The following is a 5,789-nucleotide window of genomic DNA, read 5'->3' as shown; positions in this document are numbered from 1 at the left end:
CAGCCTCCGCATCCGCTTCAGCCTCGCTTGGTGCAGCCTCCGCATCCACTTCAGAGTCGTCTGGTCCAGCCACTGCTTCATCCTCGTCTGGTCCAGCCTCCGTGTCTTCATCCTCGTCTGGTCCGGCTCCCGCATCACCTGCAGTGGCCTCTGCATCAGCTTCGTCTTCACCTGGTCCGGCTTCAGCCTCGCCTGATTCAGCCTCCGCATTCGCTTCAGCGTCGCCTGGCCCAGCTTCGGCTTCAGCCTCTGCCTTGTCTGGTCCAACCTCCGCTTCGCCTGGTGCTGCAGGTGCCACGCAGCCTTCGGGTCCCCTTATACCACCTCCACATCGTCGGTCATCTGCCAGGCCGCTTGTTGGGGATCATCGCCACCATGGCCGCCCTCCGGACTTCTGTTGCCGCCATTGCCTTCCGCGTGGCCGGCCTCCAGGCTTGCATTCCCGCCGCTGTTGCCGTCCACACGATCGGACCCCAGAACTGCTTCCTCACCGTTGCCGTCCGCACGGTCGGCCCCCAGAACTGTTTCCTCGCCGTTGCCGTCCGCACGGTCGGCCCCCGGAACTGTTTCCACGCCACTGCCTACGGCGTGGCCGGCTTCCAGGCTTGCATTCCCGCCGCTGCCAGTGCAGCCCCACTGCTGCTGCCATTCGCATGGTCGGCCTCTGGAACTGCACTGTTTTGGCCTCCTGCGCTGTCGGCCCCCTGAACTTGGCCATCTGGGCCTTTTTGGACTCTGTCCCTCCGTCCTGGGCCCCCTCCGCCCACCCTGGTCGGGTTGTTTTCTGTTTTGTTTTGGTCCGTTTTTGTGTTTCTGCTGGGCTGTCTGGAGCCAGCCCTTGAGGGGGGGTACTGTCATGGTCCTGGGCCGGTGACCCAGCGCTTTTAGTTTGTTATTGTCATGGTCCTGGGTCGGTGACCCAGCGCTTTTAGTTTGTTATCATTTTCATGATGATGATGATGATTGTTTGAGTTCTATGTGTTATATTCGGTCTGCCTTTGAGTCTTGCATCTGTGTCTCTGTCTGTCTATGTTGTCAACCCGTCTGTTTGTGAAGCTGTCTGTTTAGTTCTGTGTCTTGCTTGGTTCCCTGTGTTTGAGTTTCCTGCTTTATTGTGAAGGTCTCTGTGTGATGTGAGTGTGTTCAGTTTACATTTCCCCTGTCCCGTCAGCTCCGATTCCTCCCAGCTGTGTTGCCCTCCTGTCTCTCATCCCCTGATTACTGGTGTGTGTATTTAAGCCCTGTGTGTTCTCCTGCCTGTTGCCGGTTTGTCTGTATTACGCCGTGTCAGTCTGTGTTCCACGGTGTCCTGTTCCTCGTCTGCGTCTGCGTCTCTCTGCTTCTCATCCCGTTGTCGTATGCTCCCAGGTCTGTTATTTTTTTAGTTCTCCCAGTTTAGGTGTCTTCAGTTATTTGTTATGCCCCACTGTCTGTGAAGGTTCTCAGTCATCCAGGTCATCATAGTCAAAGGAGCTTGCAAAGAAAAGCGTCTGGACTTCTTTAAGTTACTTGAAGACGTTTCACCTCTCATCCGAGAAGCTTCTTCAGTTCTGAGCTGTGTGAGCTAAGATGTTAAGTTATTCACATAATGAAAACCTATACTTTGTTTCGTGCGAGTTCCCCATTCAAATGCATGTAATAGTCAGAAATATAAATCCAAGCATCACACCTACTCCGAAGTTGATCCTCTTATCTGCCATGGGGGCTACCATTTCCCAGGCATCCCAGGCATCCCAGGCATCCCATCCCTTGCTGGGAAATGGTAGCCCATTTCCCAGCAAGGAGCGGTATGACAGCGTGGAGCTCCACGCCGTTCATATGTGTTGGGCCATAGCCTCCAATAGCATACACCATCCCATCTAGGACAGCGGTAGCAAAGCAGCTGCGAGACTTCGTCATGGGTGCCACAGGCTGCCACTCCTTCAGCTTCGAGACATACTTCTCCACAGACTGGAGGTAATACTGGCCGTCATAGCCTCCCAGGGCATACAGCTCTCCGGCCAGGACCACTACACCGAGAGTGCTGCGACACTCTGCCATACGCTCCACTGAAGACCACGTGTTGGTTTCGGGGTCCCAGCTTTCGACTGTGCTCTCGTGCCTCCGATAGCTAATGCCCTGCCTCATATGTGTGGCGATGCCTCCCACAACATAAACTTTGTGGTCCAGCACCGCCACTCCAAATTAATATCTGGGTACACTGAGAGGGGCCAGTCCTATCCATGAATCCGTCTGAGGGAAATACATTTCCGTGCTTTCCAATGTGGCAAACAGTCCAGCCTTGCCTCCTACTGCAAGCAGCACCTTTGGGACACACCTGGGTCGTGCAGACAACACAGTCTGATAGGACAGCCGGTGTTCAGGCATAAAGTGATATTTGAGGGCCTCATTGAGCAGATGCTTGCAGGCGTGGTCATCTCGTATAAGATGGTTGGCTTCATATAGGCGAGTGAGGAATTTGACGCTGAGCAGCGGAAGGCGAACACAGTGCAGCAGTTGAGCCAGATGCTGCTGTCTCTCAGTTACATCATATTTGATCCATGATTCGAGGGCATAAAATACAGTCTCCTCTGTGACTACCTTAAGGCAATCATTGGACACAATTTCATCCAACTCGGCTCTCGTCAGTTCATAAAACTCCTCCGTTTGACAGACTTCCTCAAAGTTCTCACAGATGAACTTTGTTGCGGCCAAGCACAGGTCATGACAGCCGTAAGTCTCTGCAAAGCGGGAAATGCCTATACAGTTTCCAGCGTCCAGCTGGCTCTCTAAGAAGGAACAACACTCCTTAAGTACAAGCTTAACCTGGAGTAAGTTGGCAGCGGGTAGCAAAGATTCCACTGTCTCCTGGGAGATAAACACCGTCCCGGTATAAGCATACTCCACTATAGCCTGCAAGGCAGCTTCATCAATGCACTGGAACTCCACCTCAGAGGTCTCCTTTTCTGACAGGTTACACGTAAACATGGCCTTGAAATAAGGACTGATGCTGGCCAGCACTACTTTGTGGGCATGGATCTTGGCATCACCCACACGCAGCACAATGTCACATAGTTCGTGATCCTGCCGCAAGAGCTGGAGGCCTTGCACCAGCTCCTCTGAGTGAGAACGTGTCAGACTTGCAAACATATAGGACTGGTCCTGCTGGTCCATCTGTAGTTTACAGCCCGTCTGGCGTGCCGCTGTAATGACCGATTTTGCAGTGGCGACGACAGCGAAGCCCGGGCGGCTATCAAGAAAACAACTAAATGCAACTAAATAAAGCCTTTTTGTACAACTTCATGAAGTTGGCTGTAACTTTTGATAGAAGGCTCAGACTCACATATTTATGGCTTTATCTTATAGAATTCAATATCCCCGTGCTGGGTTTTGCAGCTGTTTGAGCTAAGATTTTCCAGTTTTTCACATAATGAAAACGTATACTTTGTTTCATGCGAGTTCCCCATTCAAATGAATTGAAATCGCAAGAAACGCACTGTCCTCACGAAATAAAGCGTTTTTGTACAACTTCATATACATCTTATAGAATTCAATATCCCCGTGCTGGGCAAACAGGTTTTGCAGCTGTTTGAGCTAAGATTTTCAAGTTATTCACATAATGAAAACCTATACTTTGTTTCGGGCGAGTTTCCCATTCGTAACAGTGAGAAATGCACTGTCTTGACGAAATAAAGCGTTTTTGTACAACTTCATATAAATAGCTGTAACTTTTGATAGGAGACTCAGACTCACATATTTATGGCTTTATCTTATACAGGTGGAGGTGACACAAACCACCTGCAACTCAACACCTCAAAGACTAAGGAACTGGTTGTGGACTTCGGGAGGTCCAGAGAAGGTCCACTGCCGGTTCAGATAGAGGGGGAGGAGGTGGAGGTGGTCAACAAGTACAAGTACCTCGGGCTGTGGGTGGACAATAAACTGGACTGGTCATGCAACACAGAGCACCTGTATAAAAAAGCCCAAAGCCGACTGTACTTCCTCAGGAAGCTGAGGTCTTTTAACATCTGCAGGAAGCTCCTGAGGATGTTTTACCAGTCGGTGGTTGCTGGAGTACTTTTCTATGCTGTGGTGTGCTGGGGGAGCAGCACAGCAAAGAAGGACTCATCCAGGCTGGAGAAACTGATCAGGAAGGCTAGCTCTGTGGTCGGCATGAAGCTGGACACTCTGGTGAGAGTGGCAGAGAAAAGGACATTAAAGAAACTGATGGACATTATGAACAATGCTGGGCATCCTCTGCACACGGCCATTAACAACCAGAAGAGTCTTTTCAGTGACAGGTTGGTTCTCCCCAAGACAAGAACTAACAGACTTAAAAACTCCTTTGTCCCACACGCCATCAGACTGTTTAACTCCTCTCTGGAGGGGAGAGGGAGGGGAAACAGGAGGACAAAGGAGGGGGGAACAACTAAGCTGTAGTGCCTCTTCACCTCACTGCACCTTGTGCAATACTTTTTGTAAATAGTCAATGGTGCAATAGACTCAATACTTGAAATGTGCAATTCACTTGTATTTTTATTTTTATTCCTATTTATTCTATTTATCCCCTTCGTATATTTTATTTATATTTGTCTCTGTATTTATATATGTGTGTGTGTGTGTGTGTGTGTATATATATATATATATATATATATATATATATATATATATATATATATATATATATATATATATATAATTATTATTATTATTATTATGTAACCTCTGTCGGTGCTGTGCTTTTTGGAAATCGAATTTCCCAGAGGAACCCACCCGAGGGATTAATAAAGTTCTATCTTATCTTAATTCAATATCCCCGTGCTGGGCAAACAGGTTTTGCAGCTGTTTGAGCTAAGATTTTCAAGTTATTCACATAATGAAAACTTGTACTTTGTGTCAGGCGAGTTCCCCATTCAAATTAATTGAAATCGCAAGAAACGCACCGTCTTGGCGAAAGAAAGCGTTTTTGTACAACTTCATATAAATAGCTGTAACTTTTGATAGAAGACTCAGACATACATATTTATGGCTTTATCTTATAGAATTCAATATCCCCGTGCTGGGCAAACAACTTTTGCAGCTGTTTGAGCTAAGATTTTAAAGTTATTCACATAATGAAAACCTATACTTTGTCTCAGGCGAGATTCCCATTCAAATGCATGTAACAGTGAGAAACGCATTGTCTTGGCGAAATAAAGCGTTTTTGAACAACTTCATATAAATCGCTGTAACTTTTGATAGAAGACTCAGACAAACATGTTTATGGCTTTATCTTATAGAACTCAATATCCCTGTGCTGGGCAAACAGGTTTTGCAGCCGTTTGAGCTAAGACTTTAAAATTATTCACATAATGAAAACCTATACTTTGTTTCAGGCGAGTTTCCCATTCAAATGCATGTAACAGTGAGAAACGCATTGTCTTGGCGAAATAAAGCGTTTTTGAACAACTTCATATAAATCGCTGTAACTTTTGATAGAAGACTCAGACAAACATGTTTATGGCTTTATCTTATAGAACTCAATATCCCCGTGCTGGGCAAACAGGTTTTGCAGCCGTTTGAGCTAAGACTTTAAAATTATTCACATAATGAAAACCTATACTTTGTCTCAGGCGAGTTTCCCATTCAAATGCATGTAACAGTGAGAAACGCATTGTCTTGGCGAAATAAAGCGTTTTTGAACAACTTCATATAAATCGCTGTAACTTTTTATAGAAGACTCAGACAAACATGTTTATGGCTTTATCTTATAGAACTCAATATCCCCGTGCTGGGCAAACAGAACAGGTTTTGCAGCCGTTTGAGCTAAG

General features: G+C 47.0%; 1 pseudogene; it reads right to left on the bottom strand.

The window, feature by feature from the left end:
* Positions 1 to 1,689: 1,689 nt before the first annotated feature.
* On the bottom strand, positions 1,690 to 3,237 carry LOC146644310 (kelch-like protein 28 pseudogene; annotated as a pseudogene).
* Positions 3,238 to 5,789: the final 2,552 nt, after the last annotated feature.

Source organism: Rhamphochromis longiceps, linkage group LG22 (genome assembly GCF_057381845.1).
Source record: "Rhamphochromis longiceps isolate RC_006_pf linkage group LG22, R_longiceps_female_GT1.1, whole genome shotgun sequence".
Classification (NCBI taxonomy): Eukaryota; Metazoa; Chordata; class Actinopteri; order Cichliformes; family Cichlidae; genus Rhamphochromis; species Rhamphochromis longiceps.
The sequence above is the reverse complement of the archived record's forward strand: the minus strand, read 5'-3'. Positions and strand labels throughout refer to the sequence as shown.